General features: G+C 40.8%; 1 protein-coding gene across 1 annotated transcript in view; it reads right to left on the reverse strand.

The window, feature by feature from the left end:
• LOC309549223 (G-protein coupled receptor 55-like) overlaps window positions 1-12,995 on the reverse strand; it is a 184,232-nt gene that overhangs the window by 146,280 nt on the left and 24,957 nt on the right. The gene's annotated exons all lie outside the window — the stretch shown is intronic.

The raw sequence follows: 12,995 nt of genomic DNA on the forward strand, positions 1-12,995 counted from the left end.
CACTGAAGAAATTACACTTTGCTACAATGTAAAATAGTGAGTGTACAGCTTGTCTAACAGTGTTTAATCCGCTGGCAACAAAAGTGAGTACACCACTAAGTGAAAATGTCAAAATTGGGCCTAAACTGTCAATATTTTGTGTAGCCACCATTATTTTCCATCAGTGCCTTAATCCTCTTGGGCATGGATGGAGATCACCAGAGCTTCATGGGTTGCCACTGGAGTCCTCTTCCACTCCTCCATGATGACATCACAGAGCTTTACAAAAATGTGAGGGGTGTATTTACTTTTGTGAGATACTGTAACTACATTATACATTGTTCAAAGTAATGTATCATTATATAGTCTATTGACCTGGAGTTGACAGTGAATGTCTGTTTTTTTTTAAGTTGTGTGGATATTGTATCCTTATTGTCTCTTATTGTCAATTCCTGTGGTCCCAGCTGGTTGTTCTGGGACTGCAATGGCATGCATACTATGCAATAAGATCTTTAATACTACTTTTGTTTTGTGACATGTTCTGTCCTAACAGTATGGTTTTCAAAACCCATGTTTGGTCTGAATGCTTAAATATGTGTCACCTGGAGGTGTCAGGTGTCCTTTTAAACAGGTAATAAAAAAGCATTTGATTAATAGCAATTTTATTAATAAGAAATAAACCGTAATATCAGTAATTTTCCCAGAAATATGGCAACCGCACGCCTATCCTCTGACTCTAACCTAAGCATAACATCTTGAATTCTATACTTACATACTCTTTGTTGAATGTATCGACCCCTTCTGTACTAGGATAAGTTATGAAGCCCTTTCAACTATACACCAAGCACAAACTTTGCTGTAACTAAGGGTTACCGATTTTTTAAAAACATCAATGTCATAGCATAAACCCTCATTTCACAAACCACTAAACACAGGAAGCTGACAAAGAAGTCTGAACTCAGCAGACACTAACCACAATCACGCTACGAAGAGAACAAGATTAGAAACTTCATAGAGAAACATTTCACATTGCCAGTCATTGACATTCAGAAATAAGCACACTTGAAGCCACATCTTACGTCAGAAAATGTCTGAACCTTTAAAAATTCTTCTACCATACTTATCTCTATCGATCCGTTCCATATACTCTGGTGTTAATGCATATCTATGATCATAATGTAAAATCATTAGTAGGGATCTGCGGCCCTCTACTGTTTGCTGCTAATATTACAGTGCTATGTATATTTTGGATTAACACCTTCTGTCTCTGAGAGTAGCTGTGAAAAATCCCAGAAGGAGAAATGGAGAGAAAAACGGGGTCTCAGACACATATCCTGCCCATACTGCTAAATCCAAACCAGAAGAGGCTATTTTGCAGGTATTCCTATGTTCCATTAGTTTAACTGCATCTGTCCATAGCTTCTTGAGTGTGTTTCTGAAATCTTGTGACAGGCAGAGGATTTCTGTCCTATTGTTATTATCTCAAATGCACAGAGCCAGATAGCTAGGTTTGTGCATGTATGTGTGTCCTTGTCACCTTTCAGTATAATACTAGGTGAACCTATTCCAATAGAGTTTATATGCCGATCTTGCTATTTTAGTTAACCATCACTCTTCTGGTCCGGGATTGTATAGCTATTTTTAGCTAAAGGCTCAATAACCAGCATAGGTTAGAGCTAAGTTAGGCATCCAAAGGCAAATTCTGGTAGTAAGAGGTAGGTTTGACACCTGTCCGGTATTCACCCGTGCAATCCGGATTTTGAATCATGTCTGTCTGAAACCTGGACACATTTTGTCAGACCAGAATGTGGCTCTGGGCTCCATATGCTCAGCTTTGGGACAGGGGGAAGAAACAGGACTAGGGTACCAGCAATCTAATCCTTGTGAAACAGTTACAACAATAAATTGGAGTCCTCATCTCCTCTTCTATACCAATCAGCCTAAACATGTAATTGAATCACAGCACAAGGATTACTCTTCGTGACGGGAGTCACTTTGATTGGGGGTCTTGTGGAACCCAGCTTACCTTAGAGAGGTTGGGAAATCCCTCTCTCAGCCCCCTAGCCCTCTCTTATGTGTAAGCCACCCTGTTTCTATTAGGGACACAGGTTACCAAGGAAATGATAGCCAGCTACTTAATGGACACTGAGAATATGGTTTGAATTACTTCACAGGGGACAGTAATATTTGTCAGCCATATATCTCAGAGGATGTGTGAAGACTATTCCTGGTCTGTTTGATTCTGAACATAATCATTGAAAGAGCTAATCACATTGGCCTCTGTTTCATGTTCTTCAATGTCAGAGATGGTGGTCTGTCCCTATTGTCTGTGTAATGAGGTGTGATGTGTATTCTGTTAAGGCTGTCTGTCCCATTGTTAATTGTTAATGAACTCACATATTGGTCCTGTCCAGATGGCTAGATAATTAGTTCAGGTTAATTCTATTTCTGTATACAATTTCATCTGCATATGATAATGTAATCAGACAACTCCTGACCTGATAGGGCAATTTGATCAGGAGGGGGAGGTCCTCATGTGTGTATAAATTGTGTGAGATTGTTCAATAAAGTTAGTTCATTTTCAGATCCATACAAGCTATGTTGTTGGCTAGTTATGTATGTAGGGCGGCTGGAATATCTATCTATGTTCAAGACTGGAGGAAGCCGTATACTGGGGTAAGACAACAAACACAGTGTGGTTCCGTTACACTCCTCCTCTGCCCAAAAAGCATCAAATAGTCCCAGCAGAGTAATCCTTGTGTTGCAGCTCCGCCAGTTAAACTAAACTCCCGGCCTCCTCTTCTATACCACTTTGCCGGGACTTTTAATTACCGGGAACTGCAGCTGAGAAGGCAGGAAAAGCGTGAGTTCGGAGTATGCTGAGCCTGATGAATGAGCACGCATGCTCCGAACACGCGCTTCTCCTGCCTTCTCAGCTGCCTTCTCAGCCTTGCCTCTTCACAGACCCTGGCATTGTGGAAACATCTATGCTGACTGATAGATGCTGACAATTATCAGCTAACTTGTCACAGCAGCATCCATCCGCCACCAGAGACAAGGCAGATAGATGACCCATTCTATTCACCTTTGTGAGTGCATAATTTCTTTAACCCCTATTAAACTTTTTATGCTTCACTCAGCAAGCACTGCTTTCTTGTCTCTTTTTACCATGTAGAGCCTCTCCTTGCTCCAGCCGGGAGCCACTAAGTACAGCCTCGTTCATTTGGACTACTATCATCATTGGCATTTGAAAACCATCTTGGACTCCCCCATTACCCACCCTATCCCCAACAGTTGTCCAATTATACACCTGCAGCTCTGTAAACACTAGTAGAGCGCCATAATATTGTTGTTGCTATGTGTAGCTCATGAAAGGTATTTATATTTGCTATTTTTTTACAAATATGGCTTTTCTGCAAAGTGCAATATAGTCTTAGGGTCACTTTAAAAAAGGCAAAGAGAAGTATTCACTATTACCAAAACCTAGTGTTAAGTGAGGGAGGTAGCTGCACATTGGAGATCTCCTCGCGAATTGCATCAATCTTATTTTTAAAGTGGTTGGCGATCTCCTGGGCAGTAAGTGAATTGGTGGGTGGAGTCGGTGGACAGAGTAGAGAGTTAAAGGTAGAGAAGAGCTGACGGGGGGACGGGACTAGATGAGAATGTGTTAATGAGCGTGATGAAATAGGTTTGCTTGGCAGTGAGGAGGCAGTGAGGGGGCAGTGATGATAATAGAGAAGTATGCGGGCAGTATTGACGCACCAGGGAACCAAAATTAGACCATCAGCATCCAATAATTGACTAAGGGAGTATATGTCATGTACCTATTATATTGTTCTATTAATTACTAATGAATTAAGACAGTATCCTAGGTCTATTCATTAAATATAGTTTTTTAGATTTCGTTTATAAATCCATAAATAGTATTAGGTTTCTAAAAGTGGTCTATGAACGGTCTATAAATGTGTAAAAGTGGTCTATGAACGAGGTACCCAAAGCATTTGTAACCCTAAAAATAAATAAATAAATATATATATATATATATATCCTGTTCCTTTAAAGCATGTTAAACAGCACAGTGCTTGTGTTGTGTAATTTGTCCCTTTGTATAATGTAATATACCTGGCTGATCCTGCCTGTTCCCATGTCCCCCTGTCTCTGCTAACCACAATAATCATGGAGGAACTGGGAGCCATCAAAGGAGAAGATGTTATGTGCCAAATATGTTCCAAGGAAAGAAGTACAAACTCATGAAAAACCCTGATTATGTGCTTGATCACAGAGATGTCCTGCTGGTGGGAGATGGAGCTATAGCTTTTACATCAATCGCCACCAGCAGGGCATCCTATGGTAGATCAAGATCATCCATGTTTTGTAGAAGGTGTACTGTGTCGCTGATATATGATGGAAGATTGATCACATAAGGTCTTATTTGTTCATCTATAAATTTGCTTACATTTTCTGTTATACTTCCCCCGTCCAGAGACAGACAGTTTCCCTGGGGGGGGGGGGTACTTTTTATCTTTATGAATTTTCGGGAAAATAAAGAAGGTAGGGATTTTGTGATGACTTGTACGTATAAATTCCCAAATTTGTTTAACCACTTAACGACTGTCTACCGCAGATTTACTGTGGCAGGCAGCAGCTCCTGGGCAAAGCGACGTAGGTCTACGTCGCTCGCTCTCAAAAGGCTAGGGGGCAAATGCGCGCTGCCTGCGGCGCGCTTCCGCCCCTGATCTTCAGCGGGAAAGCCGATGCGTGTGTCAGGCCGCTCCGATTGCCACCTGTTGTAAACACAGCCGACCGTCCTTCTCCTTGAAATGATCATAGAGATCATGTGATCCTTCTATATAGGATCACATGTCTCTATGGTCATTTCAGAAGCTACACCCCCCCTTTAACCCCTTGATCACCCATAGTGTTAACCCCTTCCCTGCCAGTGTCAAATATTACAGTAACAGTGCATATTTTTAGCACTGATTACTGTAGTAATGTCATTGGTCCCCCCAAAAGTGTCAAAAATGTCAGTCAGGGGTCCAATCTGTCCGCCACAATGTCACAGTCCCGCAAATTGCCGCCATTACTAGTAAAAAAAAAAAAACAACACAATAAAAATTACATAAATCTTTCCCGTAGTTAGTAGACGCGATAACTTTTGCACAAACCAATCAAAATACGCTTATTGCGATTTTTTTTTTACCAAAAATATGTAGCAGAAAACAAATTAGCCTAAAATGTTAAAAAAGTTAGATTGTCCTATAGCAGAATGTGGAAAATATTGTTTTTTATTAAAAATTGTTGCTCTTTTTTTGTTTATAAAAATCGCACAGGTGATCAAATACCACCAAAAGAAAGGTCTATTTGTTGGAAAGAAAAGGACATACATTTTGTTTGGGTAAAGTGTTGCACAACCGCGCAATTGTCCGTTAAAGTAACGCAGGGCCAAATCCCAAAATAGGGCCTGGTCAGGAAGAGGGCAAATCCTTCCGGTCTTAAAGTGGTTAATCACATTATTTAGATAGGCATTATCCACTAAAAGGTAAAACTCCTGATTGTATCTCTCAGTTGAGGATCTAGAAATCGGTCTATACCACTCCTTATTGTTGAGAATTTTCATGCACACTGATTTATATTGGATGTTGGACATAATTACAATGTTTCCTCCTTCATCAGCTGGTTTAATGGTGAGTTGGTGTTGCTCTGTCAGGACTTTTAGCCCCGGTTCACATTTGTGCGAGTGCCGGGTTCGCATGTAATATCGGAGCGCACTGCTCCGACATTACATGCGATCAGCTGTGCGGTGCGAGTTTAGCCATACAGTTTGTATGGCTAAATTCGCATCGCACCCGGGGCAAACACGCACAGAAGGCATTTTTGCAGCCGCATCAGGATCGGATCGCACAGCAGTTCACACTTGTGGGATCCGCTCCTGTGCGAACTGCACGATCGCACTGCGATATGCGATCAAACTGGGGGTGTCGTTAAGATTACATTGACACCCCCAGCGTATCGCATATGGCAGTGTGAACTGCCGGGGGTGCGTGTGCGATGCGGGAACAGGCTGCGAATTCGCAGCCTTCCCGCATCGCATAAATGTGAACCGAGCCTTAAGGCTTGCTTCCCTGGCATTGATAAATTGTCAACAGAAGACGCAGGTTTATGTTTTTGTATCTCTTGTGTAATCATAACTAGAAATGCCCTTAAAGCAGGGTAGACTGGGGGAGGTAAATTTGTCAGATTTTTTCTTTAACGTTTTGCCTATGGTTTGATTCTCTATAGTAATATTCATTTGTTCATTAAGATTCTATGTTCAATTGATTCTATGTCCAATTGATCAATCAGATCACTGTTGTCTTGTTCCTCTAAGGGACTTATCAAATTGACAAGGGCCCTATCTTGGACTGGTTTCACTTGCCCAGGTTGCATACATTTGCTATAAAGACCTTTAGGTATAAACTTCCTAGCAAATAGGTGTAAATCGCTGTAAATCTTTGATGATTTCTAATTTGTCTAGATCTGATTGTGGACAGAAACTCAAACCTTTAGATAATAGTTGTGTTTCTTTCACAGACAGTGTTATAATCTGAAAGACTGAAATATTAATATATTAAATTGGTCCACAATTGTTTCAGAGGGGTTATCTACATTGTGTTTTGTTCCTGAATGTGATTGGGTTCTAAAAAATCATCAGTGGTAACATTGGTTAAATGAGTTGTAAAGTCAGGATTTTTTTTATCTTAATGCATTCTATTTTTACAATCACTTTAAGTCCCCTTCTAAGGAGCGTGTATTTGTGTTAGAAATAGAGGAGAGCATGTACCTTTTTTTGGGAATGTACAGGTACCTACCTATTTAGGTTTTTGGGCATAATGATTCTTATGTTTGGATATGAACAGCCATGGTATATCTATTATGAGATGCACCCAAAGCAAAATATATTTTTATCTCTTTGAAGTATCCTCTGACTCCTTACAGAATCTTTATATCCTAGGTGTCCTATAACAACGGCTTATATATTGGGGTCCTCCGTTGGGGCTTGTTGAATCCAGCAGTGCAGGCTCCTCCCCCCTGTCCAACTGCCCAAGCAAAGGCAAATGACTTCCATTCATGTTTGTTACCACGTACATAGCTGTACACTACCTAAATTGGTATGTGAACATATGAGCATCAATACAAATGATGATCTTGCATTTTCTTCACATATATGGTTCTTTACAATGTTATGTTTTCTATTAATAGAATTATTGAATCAATATATATGTCTCCTTGTTAATGCCCCTGAAGCAAGGTGTTCAAACCAGAAACGTGTTGGATAAACTGGAGACAGCAAGACACATGTATATTCATCTACAATATAGTTGTACAGTAAATGGTGTATGTTTGTATGTCTATGTATTGGCACTATGTTTTATGTGTATCTACCATGTTTCTAATGTGTATTATTAAAAATATGTTTTTAATCAATGAATTTGGTGATCCTGTCACCTTTAAAGTCCCACTCTCAAATAGGGGATATTTTGGTTTCCTTATGGTCACTTAAAGTGGACATAAACTGTTGAAGGAATCAACAAAGGACTATTAACAAGTGTTATTATGAATAGGTCCTTGCACTGTCACTGTATGGACCAAACAATATGTGTGCTATAAACTATAACAAAATGAGTTTTTCACTGACATGCTGCCAAATAGCATTTATTTTAGTTTTGAATAATTTAAAAAGGTTTTGCTGTATTATTTTCAAATCAATCATATACTGCTATCTCTACACCATGAATTTTGTGCAATATAAACAAGTGACACAGGAGTTGATTTACTAAAACTGGAGCATGCAAAATCCAGTGTAGCTCTGCAAAGAAACCAGCTTCCAGGTTTTATTATTAAAGCTTAACTGAAAGAGCTGAATTTAGAAGCTGATTGGCTACCATGCATAGCTGCACCAGATATTGCACTCTCAAGTGTTAGTAAATCAACCCCATTGTATTAACATCCACTCATCCATTTAAAAACATGCACAGCGTTAAATCATATAATATCTACAGTGCTCCAAATAAAAGACTAAATCAGGCATGTCCAACCTACGGCCCGCGGGCCGCAGGCAATGCGGCCCACTGCCACAACATTTTTTTTTTTTGCTCCGGAGGAAGGAAGTCAATTTTAGGGGAATGGGCACAGCGGCTTCCAACTAACTGTAGGCAGAGGCTGCCTCGGAGGGGAGGGGGCGAGAACTCTGCATTACAAACAGAGCGGGGATCTCCTGCTTACCCGGCGGCTGCTGTCATATGAAGCCCCGCCTCCTGGACCGGCTCCTATGATAGACAGCACATTGGTAATATCTATCATAGGAGCCGGTCCAGGTGGCAGGACTTTGTATGACAGTGGTCGCCGGGTAATTGGGAGATCCCCACTCTGTGTAATCCAGCGGCTCTCCTCTCTCTTCATTGCAGACTGTATTGGACAGGTATGCACTGCTGAGGCTGCATTGGATGGGCATGCACTTGTGAGGCTGCATTGGATGGGCAGTGATCAGGCTGCATTGAATGGGCATGCACTAGTGAAGGTGCATTGTATGGGCATGCACTAGTGAGGCTGCATTGGATAGACACACACTGGTGAGGCTGCATTGGATGGGCACTGGTGAGGCTGCATTGGATGGGCACTGATCAGGCTGCATTGGATGGGCATGCGCTGGTGAGGCTGCATTGGATGGGCATGATCAGGCTGCATTGGAAGGGCATGCACAGGTGACGCTGCTTTGGATAGGCACTGATCAGGCTACATTGGATGGGCACGCACTGGTGAAGCTGCATTGGATGGGCACTGTTTAGGCTGCATTGGATGGGCATGAACTAGACTGCAAGTGCCGTGCGATCTCCCGGCTGCCGCGGGAGACTTAGGATATCTGCAGTCAGTGACAGAGCTGTTGCTTCCTGTATAGTTCCAGCTCTGTCACAGGCGGAGTGAAATGCACTCCGTCTGTGACAGGAGCCATACAGGGAGCAGCGGCTCTGCTCTCTACTGCAGCCGCTGCTTCCTCCAGCAGTACCCGACCTCATGACCAGCAGTACACGCATCACCAGCATTACCCACCAGCAGTAACCGCACCATTGTACCTGCCAGCAGTAACCGCCAGCAGTCTGCAAAATAAGTAGAAAAGGTATGGGCATTAATGTGTGTAAATTGTTTTAATATGTTTTTAATAACTAGTTGTTATAATATGTAATGTTCTTGTTCATACATGTATGAATAAGGACATGACATTTTCTGGCTGCCTAAGTCATATGTGCTAGGGGGGCAACTAGCCCCCAGTACATAACTGTAAATATCCCAGCATGTGCAGTGTTTCTGACTTCTACCACCATGACCACTTCAAATCACTGAAGTGGTCATGGTGGTTAGAGTGTTCCTTTAATATCTCTCAGAAGAAGTAAACCTCTGCATATTGATTCCATTTCATTTGATCATCCTCTAGTTGTGTTAAATTAGTGCGGGCGGGGTTGCTGCGGCGCGGGAAGGGCGCGGAGGTGTTTTATTACTTAGTTATATACCTTAACTATAGTATATATTTAATATGCGGCCCGAGAAAATTTCTCTACACTCAATGTGGCCCAGAGAAGCCAAAAGGTTGGACACCCATGGGCTAAATCAAAGTCTATAGTCCTGTGAATATGTTGAAGTGCTCCTTCGGATCTCATTAGCAATGCTCCACTAATTTATAAATGCAATAAATAAATCCATGATCACCCAAGTGTCTCAAGTGAGAAGTGCTCATTCACTGGATAACCATATAGGTCACAAAATTCATTTTATGTACACAAATAACTCCACCACCATACAGGGCACTTGAGACCCTATTCTTTTTCCACAGCTGCTCTCCACAACACCATAAAGCCAACACAGACCAAAAAAATGTGCAGTATTTATTTCAATAAAGTGCATCCAAATAATACAACAATAGCCAATACTCAATATAATTTGCACTATTATTATTAAGAGGAAAAAAACTAAGCCGCTCTGCTCACCCTTGCTTGTTTTACAGTTACCGGAAATGACATCTTAAGGAAGCTACAGTATATTGCACAAAATTCAAGGTATGGACATAGCAGTAAATGGTTGATATGAAAATAATATAGCACCCCTTTTTTTAATAGTCACCGGCATTACCTGTGGTTTTCCCATAACTTACTAACCGTAACCTGGTCTGCACTGTATCTCTATGTGGAGGAGGCCATATTTTTAGGGTTAAGGCTTTGCTTCCTTATGTCAGAGCTGCACTACTAAGGTAAATCTTTCAGAGTACTGCTTAGGCCAAATAACATTTCTAGATGTGCTCGATGAGATAGCAAATCTTCACATTTTGAGTTTAGAAGGGTGTGCAAATTTAAATTTTTAAATGGTATAGGGGAGCAAAAACAGCCATTCAAGGTGGCGCTAAATTAACAATTAAAAGAAAAAAGGAATAGTTAATGTGATACTTAACACCCACTGTTTAATTTACATTGTCAAGCATTAACACTTAAAACATTTATTAAAATTCAAAAAAGTGTACATTGTACTCACAAACGCATGATAATAGCACACATGTAAGGAACATGAAACCAATTGCCTCCAGGACTGCCAGGATACTCCTATGGTGCTGGATGATGTGAGGAGGCCCGGCCTGGCAGTTGTCAATACTGCCGTAATCTCGGCTGCATAGCCAAGATCGTTTTTTTTTCTCTTTTATTTCAGGCTTTCTAGCCTGTAGGAGAGATCTGAGGTCTTATTGACCCCAGATCTCCCCATAAAGAGGACCTGTCATTCACTACTCCTTTTACAAGGGATGTTTACATTCCTTGTAAAAGGAATAAAAGGAATATAAGTGATAAAAAAAAATTAAAAAATTAAAGGGAAAGTGTAGAAATAAAAAAATAAAAATAAAATAAACAATAAAAAAAACAAAAAACGTTTAAAGTGCCCCCGTCCCCGGGTGCTCGCACGTAGAAGCGAATGCATTCTTACGTCGCGGCCACATACAGTGCCTTGCGAAAGTATTCGGCCCCCTTGAACTTTTCAACCTTTTGCCACATTTCAGGGTTCAAACATAAAGATAAAAAACTGTAACTTTTTGTGAAGAATCAACAACAAGTGGGACACAATCATGAAGTGGAACGAAATGTATTGGTGATTTCAAACTTTTTTAACAAATAAAAAACGGAAAAATTGGGCTTGCAAAATTATTCAGCCCCCTTAAGTTAATACTTTGTAGCGCCACCTTTTGCTGCGATTACAGCTGTAAGTCGCTTGGGGTATGTCTCTATCAGTTTTGCACATCGTGAGACTGAAATTTTTGCCCATTCCTCCTTGCAAAACAGCTCAAGCTCAGTGAGGTTGGATGGAGAGCGTTTGTGAACAGCAGTTTTCAGTTCTTTCCACAGATTCTCGATTGGATTCAGGTCTGGACTTTGACTTGGCCATTCTAACACCTAGATATGTTTATTTGTGAACAATTCCATTGTAGATTTTGCTTTATGTTTTGGACCATTGTCATGTTGGCAGACAAATCTCCGTCCCAGTCTCAGGTCTTTTGCAGACTCCATCAGGTTTTCTTCCAGAATGGTCCTATATTTGGCTCCATCCATCTTCCCATCAATTTTAACCATCTTCCCTGTTCCTGCTGAAGAAAAGCAGGCCCAAACCATGATGCTGCCACCACCATGTTTGACAGTGGGGATGGTGTGTTCAGGGTGATGAGCTGTGTTGCTTTTATGCCAAACATAACGTTTTGCATTGTTGCCAAAAAGTTTGATTTTGGTTTCATCTGACCAGAGCACCTTCTTCCACATGTTTGGTGTGTCTCCCAGGTGGCTTGTGGCAAACTTTAAACAAAACTTTTTATGGATATCTTTAAGAAATGGCTTTCTTCTTGCCACTCTTCCATAAAAGCCAGATTTGTGCAGTATATGACTGATTGTTGTCCTATGGACAGAGTCTCCCACCTCAGCTGTAGATCTTTGCAGTTCATCCAGAGTGATCATGGGCCTCTTGGCTGCATCTCTGATCAGTCTTCTCCTTGTATGAGCTGAAAGTTTAGAGGAACGGCCAGGTCTTCGTAGATTTGCAGTGGTCTGATACTCCTTCCATTTCAATATTATCGCTTGCACAGTGCTCCTTGGGATGTTTAAAGCTTGAGAAATCTTTTTGTATCCAAATCCAGCTTTAAACTTCTCCACAACAGTATCTCGGACCTGCCTGGTGTGTTCCTTGTTCTTCATGATGCTCTCTGCGCTTTAAATGGACCTCTGAGACTATCACAGTGCAGGTGCATTTATACAGAGACTTGATTACACACAGGTGAATTCTATTTATCATCATTAGTCATTTAGGTCAACATTGGATCATTCAGAGATCCTCACTGAACTTCTGGAGAGAGTTTGTTGCACTGAAAGTAAAGGGGCTGAATAATTTTGCACGCCCAATTTTTCAGTTTTTTATTTGTTAAAAAAGTTTGAAATATCCAATAAATTTCTTTCCACTTCATGACTGTGTCCCACTTGTTGTTGATTCTTCACAAAAAATTACAGTTTTATATCTTTATGTTTGAAGCCTGAAATGTGGCAAAAGGTCAAAAAGTTCAAGGGGGCTGAATATTTTCGCAAGGCACTGTATGTAAACGGCATTCAATCCATACATGTGAGGTATCGCCATGAACGTTAGAGTGAGAGCAACAATTCTAGCCCAAGAAAATTTTTAAAGCATTGCCTATGGAGATTTTTAAGTACCGCAGTTTGGCGTCATTCCACCCGTGTGCGCAATTTTAAAGCATGACATGTTAGGTATCTATTTACTCCGCGTAATATCATCTTTCACATTATACAAACAAATTGGGCTACCTTTAGTGTTTTTTTTTTAAATTCATAAAACAGTTTTTTCTTTCCACTTTCTGCGCAAATACTGTGTGTCATAAAAAGTTGCAATGACCGCCATTTTATTCCCTAGAGTCTCTGCTAAAAGAAAATATATATAATGTTTGGGGGTTC

The sequence above is a fragment of the Pelophylax lessonae genome (assembly GCF_965119305.1).
Source record: "Pelophylax lessonae genome assembly, chromosome: 3".
Lineage (NCBI taxonomy): Eukaryota > Metazoa > Chordata > Amphibia > Anura > Ranidae > Pelophylax > Pelophylax lessonae.